The following is an 11,687-nucleotide window of genomic DNA, read 5'->3' as shown; positions in this document are numbered from 1 at the left end:
CTAAGATTTTGAGGACTGGTGGTGGTGGAGAATTTGTGTCGAAATACTTCGATGCATTATGTGTGGAAGAAGGGATTATGCATGAGGTGGTGCCACCCTACACTCCACAGCAGAATGGAGTCACAGAAAGGAAGAATAGAACCATTATGAATATAGTTAGAAGTATGTTGAAAGGCAAGCATCTATCCAAAGAATTATGGGGAGAAGCTGTGTCAACTGCGACATATATCCTGAACAGATGTCCGACGAAGAAGCTAAAAGGAATCACACTAGAAGAATGTTGGTCTGGTGTCAAGCCTAGCTTGAGTCATCTGAGGGTGTTTGGATCTATAACACATAGACATGTGCCAGATCAGTTGAGAAGAAAACTTGATGATAAGTCCAGTCAGATGATCCTGATAGGATATCATTCAACTGGAGGATACAATTTGTTCGACCCAATGAATAAGCAAGTAGTGATCAGCAGGGACGTGATCATAGATGAGCTTAAGGAGTGGGATTGGAATGAGAATGTCAAGGAAGATTCAGTGAGAATCTTTTGTGATGAACCAGCTAGTGAAGTCGAAATAGAAGTTCGACAAGAAGAAGTCAGAGGTGAAGCAAGTACAAGCAGGCCTCAAAGAACAAGACACATGCCTGCAAGGTTGCAAGAATGTGTGATTACATCAGATGATGTGGTCGATGAAGAAGGTGAGATGGTACATTATGCTTTCTACGCAGATTTCAAACCTGTCAATGCAGCTGAGGCATTGAAAGATTTGAAGTGGATGAAAGCAATGTACGAAGAGCTAAAGTCAATAAAAGTCAACAACACTTGGTCACTTGTCGAATTGCCCCAAAATAAGAAGGAAATCAACGTGAAATAGGTATAAAAGGTGAAGTTGAATCCAAAAAGTGAAGTGACTCGACACAAGGCGAGACTTGTGGCGAAAGGATTTCTTCATAAAGAAGGAATTGACTTCGATGAAGTTTTTGCACCTGTTGCTAGGATCGAAACAATCAGGTTGGTTGTTGGTCTAGCAAATATGAACAACTGGCAGATGTGTCAGATGGATGTGAAATGAGAATTCCTTAATGGCCCCTTAGAAGAAGTTTATGTTACACAACCAGCTGGGTTTGTGAAACATGGCGAAGAAAGAAAGGTGTATAGGCTGCATAAAGCCTTGTACGGACTTAAACAAGCTCTAAGAGCTTGGAACAAGAAAATCAATGGATTTCTAAGGGAGAAGAAATTTGTAAAGTGAAAATCTGAACATGGAGTATATGTAAGAAGAAGCAAGAATGAATTGCTTATACTATGTCTCTATGTCGATGACTTGTTGATAATAGGTAGCTGCAAGAAGGAGATCGAAGACTTCAAAGGTGATCTCAACAAGGGATTCGAAATGTCAGATCTAGGTGACATTTCATATTTCCTTGGCATCGAATTCTACAAGAGTGGTAGAGGTTTGATGATGCACCAAAGAAGGCATGCAGGCGAAATTCTCAAGAGATTTGAGATGCAAGATTGCAACCCAACTTCGACTCCAGCTGAGCCCAGATTACAATTGTTGAAAGATTCAGATGAAGATGATGTCGACCCAACCCAATACAGAAGACTTATTGGGTCACTTCGATACCTGTGTCATACAAGGCCTGACTTAGCATACAGTGTAGGTATGGTAAGTAGGTTCACGCAGAAGTCAAAGGCATCACATCTAACAGCAGCGAAGAGGATACTAAGGTATCTGAAAGGAACTCTCAACTATGGCATTTTATTTCCTGCAGATGATAAAGGAAAATAATGCAAATTAGTGGGATACACCGACTCAAGTTGGTGTAGTGATGCTGAGGATCGAAAATCCACATCTGGTTATGTGTTTATGCTAGGTGGTGCACCAGTTGCTTGGAGTTCGAGAAAGGAGCCAGTAGTGGCATTATCATCATGCGAAGCAAAATACATAGCTACTTCTCTTTGTACATGCCAAGCAACATGGATGGTGAATCTGGTCGGAGAAATAACATCAAAGAGTCATGGAGCAATTTCCATGAAGATCGACAACATGTCAGCTATCAATCTGGAGAAGAATCCGATAGCACATGGTCGAAGCAAGCACATCGATATGATGTTCCATTATCTTCGAGAGCAGGTAGCAGATGGGAAGATGAATGTGGAATACTGCAGAACTGAGAATCATATTGCAGACATCATGACGAAGGGAGTGCAGGTCGAAGTGTTCAGAAGGCTAAGAGTTATGATGAATGTAGATAGCTTAGACACAATGAATTAGGTGGTGTGTTGAATTATAATTCCTTGTGTCGAAGCAGGTTGCTCGATATAAGCAAGGAAGTGTCGAACCACCCAGTGTGTTGAGTAGTGTTAGCTATTTTGGGCTTTTATAGTTTTGGGATTTGCTTTGAGGTCCAAGTTAACCTAAATCTATAAATAGAGGGAGTAACCCTTATTTTGTAACAAAAGTGAATAGAGTATTCACAACACATAGTATTCACAGTATTTTGCAGTTGCAAAGTGAATAACAAGTTTTCCACAGTTTGTGGGTAGAAAGAAACTCTGCAAAATTATATTACTCTTCTCCTTCATCGTTCTATACACTTTCTTTCTCCATTGTTCTTCTCTTTTCATTTTTATTGTGTGGGTAATAACAATCTTGTTCATCAAGATTTATTGAAATTCTCCATAGGTTTTGGGGGATTTCCAACAGAAGGTTTGTGTGAATTGAAGATTGCAGGGTAAGTCGAGTGTGGCAGAAAAATGGTTATCGATCCGTTCCAAGTTTGAGCTTTGCAGAGTGGTTTTATATATTCTATTAAGTTGTTGCAGTTCTGTTGTCAATTGGTGTCAATTAGGGATTGCAGAATTCTGTTTGAAGAAGAGTTCGTGAACTAGTTTGTTGAGGTGTTGGTTCTGTTAGAGGTTGGTGTGAGTTCGGTTACGGTTGGTGTGAAGTTGCCGATTTTTGGTTGAGAAATTGGAAGTGTTATATGGACTGTTGGTGAAATATTGGAGGGTTATTGGAAGGTAGCCGATTGAAGGTTTAAGGAGTTTTTGAGAGGGTTTTGAATGGTTATATTATGAAGCGGTTGGAAAATGGTTATGGTTCTACTGAGCAGTTGAAGGAAAGTTCAGTTATGTTATGAGGACTTGATGTCGTTGGAGGTTTTTGACACCGGCAGTTGGTTAGAGTTGGAGAAGGGATTGAGGATGGATTTTTTGGTTAGAATCCTTTGGTTCGTTTTAAGTTAGTTATTATATTTTTTTCATGGAAGGAAGTTTTATTTCTGTTGTAGTAGTGCTATTATTGGTAGTTGAAGTGTGGTTTTGGGAGGTTATGTCGGTTCCTCAAGTTATGCAGCAGTAATTTTATTGAAGGGTGGGGTTAGAAGGGGTTAGAATTCAGTTAATTCTGTTGGAGTTTGTTGTTAGAAAAATTCTCCAGTTCATTTGTAGGGTCTTCCTCTTCAACTCCCTTTAAGCCCAAAAAGAGTCTGTATGGCACTCCTTTGAATTTGTCTGAATGATCAAGTTGATGAGCGACATCAACTCTTGCAAAGTAAGGCACATTAGCAATAGGAGCCACCAATAATCTCTTATGAACCAATCCCTCATGGAAAGGCATGTAGGCAATCCCAAACACTATAATTCCAAGACCTTCTCTTGGTTAATGATGTGACTCATGCATGTACCATAAGGAAGCATGCCATAGAACCTCATGAAACCATCTTGCCCAAAACTCCATACCTACAGCAACACCCACTGAGAGGGAAAATGTGGCAAACATTTCAGACCGTAGAACTTCTCCACTACCCTTCATTTTCCATAAGAATCTAAAATAAACTTCTAAGATTGCCATAGAGGTAACACCAAAGCTAGACATTACAGCGACAACTAGGTAAATGGACCTTTGTGACTTCTTTCTTGCCAATTTGTGATACTGAAAATTGAGGGTTGAGTTTATTATTGGGAAGTTGTGTTTTTGCTTCTGTGTTGATATTTTCCTTGCTACCGACGATGTTTTTGAAATTTTGGTTCATGGTCATGATAACATATATGATAATACATTGTTTGGAATTGTTTTGTAGGGTATGCACACATGAGGATTGGATTGAACAAGGCCTAAAAACATGATATTCATTTGTCTTGTATTTGAAGAGTTGGATCACGACAATTATCAAAGATCAAGTGGAAGTTTATGAAGATCTACAAAGTGACTTATGGAAAAGTAAAATGGGAATAACTAGGGTTAAGGATAGGTAGAATTAGTCAGTTGACTTTGGTCAACTAGTCGACCAAAAGGTCAACAGTTGACAAAAAGTCAACTTAGATAAAAGGTATAATTTGTTGTATGAAATTATTTGAAATGTAAGGATGTTGATGATGTAATGCTAGATTGATATTTCTTCTGAAATGAAAGTGGATTTTTAATACAAATGATTTTGAATAAACACATGGATGAATGAAATGAATTCGAATGAAACATGACATGCACAAATGAACTTTGCCATGCTAATTGAATGAATGAAAAGAACCTCGACCAATAAATTAGGATCATGAACATGAATGAAATAGATCTTGCCATACCATGAAAATGGACTTGAATCACATGAAGCTCAATCAAGTAACATGAACATGAACATGTAAAGCCTTGAATGAACTCTAATCAAGAAAATAAATCCCTCACAATTGACCAAATGATCTTGATGAATCCTCAAGCCTAAATGCACACATAATGGATGATAGTACCACAATCAGAAATTAGGGTTTTAGGGATTTGATTGATCATGATGATACTTGCAATCCAACATCCAAATTACCAATGCCATGACCACAAACCATGGTCTAAGAATTAAGGTTTCAGGCTATGCTCCATGATAAAAACAACCAAGATGAAAGGTTCCAATATAACCATGGCCATCACATGAACCCTAACCTGGAGACTCAACCTTCCTTTCATTCCTTGTGTGATCGAGGCCATTGAATCTATAATTTTGAGATTTCCAAATGCAAGTGGAGTGTACTATGATATTATGGATATGCATATGAGATGAATGTTTATCAGAAGATATGAAAATGCTTAGGGTTAGTGCCCTAGATGATCATTATGAAGGGTAGAATTTTGGGGTACGAAAAACAGGCTCATCTTGATCAATGAGTAATACATCACCTTGATCAGTTATGAGATATCCATATCTCTCAGGTAGGTGATGTATCCTACTTGACCTATGTTGGTCTTGTTCTACTTCAGTAGGTTGCTCTTCCACAACTACTTGTATTTCCCGCTCTAATTCCTCCATAGGTGTATCAATGCTTTGTGATACTTGTATTTCTTAAAGCTCTACTTTTATCCCAGTGATTCCTTTGGAAATGAAATCCGTTTCTAGGAAAACTCCAGTTTGAGCGACACACACTTTTCCCTCAGAAGGCTTGTAGAAGTAATGCCCTCTTGTTTCTTTAGGATACCCCACAAATAAGCATTTTTCATATTTGGGCTCAAGCTTAGTTGAAATTTGTCGTTCCACATAAACTTCGCAACCCCAAATCTTCATGTAAGACATATGTGATTTCTTACCACTCCATATCTCATATGGTGTCTTCTCAACCTTTTTGGATGGAACATGGTTAAGTGTGTAAGCTTCTGTCAATAGTGCATGTCCCCAAAAGGAGTTTGGAAGATTGGCGTGATTCATCATGGATAGGACCATGTCTAACAAGGTTCGATTTCTTCTCTCAAATACATTGTTCCATTGGGGTGTTCCAGGAGGAGTAAGTTGGGATAAAATCCCACACTCTTTTAGATGGTCATCAAGAATGAGTCTTTAGTCCTTCTCAAATACTTAAGGATATTCTTGACAGCTACCCAATGAGTATCACCGGGATCAGATTGGTACCTACTCGTTGCACTTAAAGCATACGAGACATCTGATCAACTACATAGCATGGCGTACATGATAGATCCTATTGCACATGCATATGGAATCTTATTCATGCGATCCCTTTCTTCCTTAGTTGAAGGGGATTGTGTTTTTGATAGACACATGCCATATTGCATAGGTATGAATCCTTTCTTGGAGTCATGCATATTAAAGCGTCTCAGCACTTTGTCTATGTATGTACTCTAACTTAGGCCAAGTAGTTTTTATGATCTATCTTCATAGATCCTGATTCCTAATATATAGGTTGCTTCACCCAGGTCCTTCATAGAAAATCATTTCCCCAACCAAGATTTTACTTGTTGTAGGGTAGGGACATCGTTTCTAATGAGTAATATGTCATCTACATATAATACCAAGAAGACGATCATGCTCCCACTAACCTTCTTGTAGACACAAGGCTCATCTTCATTCTTGATGAATCCATATTGTTTTACTGTTTCATCAAAACAAAGATTCTAGCTTCTGGAAGCATGCTTCAATCCATAGATTGATCTTGGTAACTTACATATATTTTAAGCTTCTTCTGGTATGTCAAACCCTTCAGGTTATGTCATGTACACATCTTCAAGAAGATTCCCATTAAAGAAAGCAATTTTGACATCCATCTGCCATATTTCATAATCATGATATGCAGCGATAGCAAGTAAAACCGAACAGATTTAAGCATTGCAACTGGTGAAAAGGTTTCATCATAGTCAACCCCATGAATTTGTTTATATCCTTTTGCAACCAGTATTGCCTTATAGGTATGTACCTTATCATCCATGTCAGTCTTCTTTTTGAAGACCCACTTGCATCCTATAGGGTTAACTCCTACATGAGGCTCTACCAAGGTCCAAACCTGGTTTGTGTACATGGAATCCATTTCAGATTTCATGGCTTCTAGCCACTTCTCAGACTCGGGACCAGTTATGGCCTCTTGGTAGGTTACATGCTCATCTTGATCCATGAGTAATACATCACCTTGATCAGTTATGAGATATCCATATCTCTCAAGTAAATGATGTATCCTACTTGACCTACGCTGGTCTTGTTCTATTTGAGCAGGTTGCTCTTCCACAACTACTTGTGTTTCCTACTCTAATTCCTCCATAGGTGTATCAATGCTTTATGATTCTTGAATTTCTTCAAGCTCTACTTTCCTCCCACTGATTCCTTTGTAAATAAAATCCTTTTATAGGAAAACTCTACTTCGAGCGATAAACACTTTGCCCTCGGAAAGATTGTAGAAGTAATACCCTCTTGTTTCTTTAGGATATCCCACAAATAAGTATTTGTCAGATTTGGGCTCAAGCTTAGTTGAAATTTGTCGTTTCACATAAACTTCGCAACCCCAAATATTCATGTAAGACATATGTGGTTTCTTACCACTCCATATCTCATATGGTGTCTTCTCAACCTTTTTGGATGGAACACATTTAAGTGTGTAAGCTTTTGTCAACAGTGCATATCCCCAAAAGGAGTTTGGAAGATCAGCGTGACTCATCATGGATCGGACCATGTCTAACAAGGTTCGATTTCTTCTCTCAGATACACCGTTCCATTGAGGTGTTCCAGGAGGAGTAAGTTGGGATATGATCCCACACTCTTTCAGATGGTCATCAAACTCTAGGCTTCAATACTCACCACCTCGATCTAATCGAAGAGTTTTAATATTCTTACCTAGTTGGTTTTGTACTTCATCCTTGAATTCCTCAAACTTTTAAAAGGACTCTGATTTGTGTTTCATTAAATACACATAACCATATCTATTGAAATCATAAGTAAATGTGATGAAGTACTGAAAACCTCCTTTAGCTGGTATGTTTAGTGGTCCACAGACATCAGTATGTATGAGGGCCAAAAGATCATTATCTCTTTCACCTTTTTCTGTGAATGGAGACTTTGTCATCTTTCCAATTAAACAAGATATGCATGTCTCATATGATTCATAATCAAAAGAGTCCAAGAGTCCGTCTTTATGGAGTTTTGAAATGCGTTTCTCATTTATGTTGCCTAATCGACAATGCCAAAGGTAAGTTGGATTTAACTCATCAGGTTTCATCCTTTTAGTATTAATGTTATAAATAGGCATTTCAAAATCAAGGACATATAGTCCATTGTTCATTTGTGCAGTAGCATAGAATATATCATTCAAATAAATGGAGCAACAATTGTTCTTTATTATAAATGAAAAACCAAACTTGTCCAAACAAGAAACGAAAATAATATTTCTGCTAATTGCATGTACATAATAACAGTTCTCTAACTGAATTATTAAACCACTAGGTAAAGTCGATACATAAGTTCCTATGGCTAAAGCATCAACCTTTGCTCCATTGCCAACTCATAGGTCAACTTCACCTTTTGCCAAATCTCTACTCCTTTTTAGCCCCTGCACATTGGTACAAATATGAGAATCGCATCCAGTATCTAATACCCATGATGCAGAAGTAGATAGATTAATTTCAATAACAAAAATACCTGAAGTTGAAGTCTCTACTCCATTCTTCTTATCTTCTAGGTACTTTAGGCAATTTTTCTTCCAGTGTCCGGTCTTACTGCAATGGAAGCAAGTGCTATCCTTTGTTATACCTCCACTAGGCTTCAAAGTAGGAGAAGTGGGTTTGGGTTTGGAAACTTCCTGGCCTTTCCCTTTACCATCCTGCTTGGTGGGCCTTTTGTTCTGTTTCTTTCCATTTCTGATCATCAGAATGGACTTCCCTTTTGACTTCAGATTCTGCTCAATAGTTCTTAACATGCCTAGCAGTTCAGGAAGAGTTTTTTCCATATCATTCATGTTAAAAGTAAGGACAAATTGGATGAATCTCTCTGGCAACGATTACAAGATCAAATCAGTCACAAGTTCCTTTCCGAGGGGAAAACTTAACCTCTCAAGATTCTCCATATACCCAATCATCTTGAGCACATGGGGACCTACAAGGGCTCCCTCAACTGACTTTCCTTGAAAAAAGAGCTTTTGAAACTTCAAACCTTTCATGTCTTGTCTGTTTTTGATAGAGCATCTTCAGGTGTCTGATCATATCGAACGCTGCCATGTTCTCATGTTGCTTTTGCAACTCCAAGTTCATGGTAGCTAGCATGAGACAAGAAACTTCATTGGCATCATCAAAATTCTTCTTATAAGCATCTCTTTCAACCTTAGGTGCAGAACTAGGAGGTTCCTCCAAGACATACAACTTTTTATCACGCTTGAGGATAATCCTCAGATTTCGGTTCCAATCCAGAAAATTAGTCCCATACAATTTTTCCTTATCAAGGATTGATCAAAAAATGTTGTTAGAGGTGTTTGTTGTCACGGTAATCTACATGAAAAATATGAAAATATAAGTATCATTAAAATAACATATTCAATTAGGCCTTTTAATTAAATATGCTCCCACTATTTTACTCAAAACAAATGACCCTCACCATTTGATTCGGAAAATCCTGTTGGAAGATTTTCTAGTGGGTCGAGATCCACATTTCACTTTGTTTTAAGTCCGCATAGGCGGATTATACAAAAATAGGTTATTTAGGTAGGAACTCCTTCCAATTGTATCTAATACAACTCTCAAATATTTTAGTTGGGTGAATAACTCCTTATTCCAATCCATCATATGGATCATTTCCAACTCTTGCTTCTAAACGTATATAATCTTATTATAATTTGTTTAGTTAAGTTTTGACCCATTATTTTAGCAATTGGATATTACAATTATCCCAGCCACCTTACTAATATAGAAAATGCACCTCGCGTAGGCGAAACCTACTTCTTTTCTCATCTCACTCCCTCGTATGTAAAACGAGTTTCTTTTATGTAATGTAATGTTATGAAGAAAGAGAAGAATACAATATCAAAGGAAGACAACCTTGAATATCTTGCTTGGATAAGCTTATATCGTTATTAGGTTAGCTTAGGTTCTCTCATTGGCTTGGGAGAACAATTGCGCTAGGGGCCATAACTGTTTCATTTTGTATATATGTTGATGCATGTGAATTCATGTTGATGCATGTGAGAGATGATTTATATGATAAATAAGCCGATGAGATCAGAATAATTGCAAATTCCCTCAAATTAAATATTAAGTTTATGCTTTTCAAGTTTTAGCACTCATCAAGACTAGTATCGAGTAGTGTAAGTTACGTCTATGCGAGGTGCATATTCTATATTAGTAAGGTGCAGTGGGATAATTGTAATATCCAATTGCTAAAACAATGAGTCAAACTTAACTAAACAAATTATAATAAGATTATATATGTTTAGAAGCAAGAGTTGGAAATGATCCATGTGGTGGATTGGAATAAGGAGTTATTCACCCAACTAAAATAGTCGAGAGTTGTATTAGATACATTTGGAAGGAGTTCCTACCTAAATAACCTAGTTTTGTGTAATCCTCCTACGCGGACTTAAAACAAAGTGAAATGTGGATCTCGACCCACTAGAAAATCTTCCAACGGGATTTTCCGAATCAAATGGCGAGGGTCATTTGTTTTGAGTAAAATAGTGGGAGCATATTTAATTAAAGGCCTAATTAAATATGTTATTGATACTTATATTTTCATTATTTTCATGTAGATTACCATGACAACAAACACCTCTAACAACATTTTACGATCAATCCTTGATAAGGAAAAATTGTCTGGGACAAATTTTCTAGATTGACACCGAAATATGAGGATTATCCTCAAACATGATAGAAATTTGTATGTCTTGGAGAAATCTGTTCCTGAAGAGGAACCTCTTAGTTCTACACCTAAGGCAGAAAGATATGCTTATAAGAAACATGTCGATGATGCCAATGAAACTGCTTGTCTCATACTAGCTACCATGAACTCAGAGTTGCAAAAGTAACATGAGAACATGGCAATGTTCGATATGATCGAACACCTGAAGATGCTCTATCAAGAGAAGGCAAGGCATGAAAGGTTTGAAGTTTCAAAAGCCCTTTTTCAAGAAAAGTTAGCCGAGGGCGCCCCTGTAGGTCCCCATGTGCTCAAGATGATTGGGTATGTGGATAACCTTGAGAGGTTGAGTTTTCCCCTCGGAAAGAAACTTGCGACTGATTTGATCTTGCAATCGGTGCCAGATAGATTCAGTCAATTTGTCCTTAATTTCAATATGAATGATATGGACAAATCTCTTCCTGAACTACTAGCCATGTTAAGAACTGCTGAGCAGAATCTGAAGTCAAAAGGGAAGTCCATTCTGATGATCGGAAATGGAAAGAGACAGAACAAAAGACCCACCAAGTAGGGTGATAAAGGGAAAGGCAAGGAAGTTGCCAAACCCAAATCCATTGCTTATGCTTTGAAGCCTAGTGGAGGCATAGCAAAGGAAGGCACCTGCTTCCATTGCGGTAAGACCGGACACTGGAAGAGAAACTGCCCAAAGTACCTGGAAGATAATAAGAATGGAGTAGAGACTTCAACTTCAGGTATTTTTGTTATTGAAATTAATTTATCTACTTCTGCATCATAGGTATTAGATACTGGATGTGGTTCTCACATTTGTACCAATGTGCATGGGCTAAAAAGGAGTAGAGATTTGGCAAAAGGTGAAGTTGACCTACGAGTTGACAATGGAGCAAAGGTTGATGCTTTAGCCATAGGAAATTATGTATTGACTTTACCTAGTGGTTTAATAATTCAGTTAGAGAACTGTTATTATGTACATGCAATTAGCAGAAATATTATTTTCGTTTCTTGTTTGGACAAGTTTGGTTTTTCATTTATAATAAAGAACAATTGTTGCTCCATTTATTTGAATGATATAT

The 11,687-nt window shown here is 37.7% G+C and overlaps 1 pseudogene; it reads right to left on the bottom strand.

Annotated features, from left to right (window-relative positions):
• Positions 1 to 3,398: 3,398 nt before the first annotated feature.
• LOC127130671 (beta-carotene 3-hydroxylase, chloroplastic-like) lies at positions 3,399 to 4,032 on the bottom strand (annotated as a pseudogene).
• Positions 4,033 to 11,687: the final 7,655 nt, after the last annotated feature.

Source organism: Lathyrus oleraceus, chromosome 3 (assembly GCF_024323335.1).
Source record: "Lathyrus oleraceus cultivar Zhongwan6 chromosome 3, CAAS_Psat_ZW6_1.0, whole genome shotgun sequence".
Lineage (NCBI taxonomy): Eukaryota > Viridiplantae > Streptophyta > Magnoliopsida > Fabales > Fabaceae > Lathyrus > Lathyrus oleraceus.
This window is presented reverse-complemented; position numbering and strand designations above follow the sequence as displayed.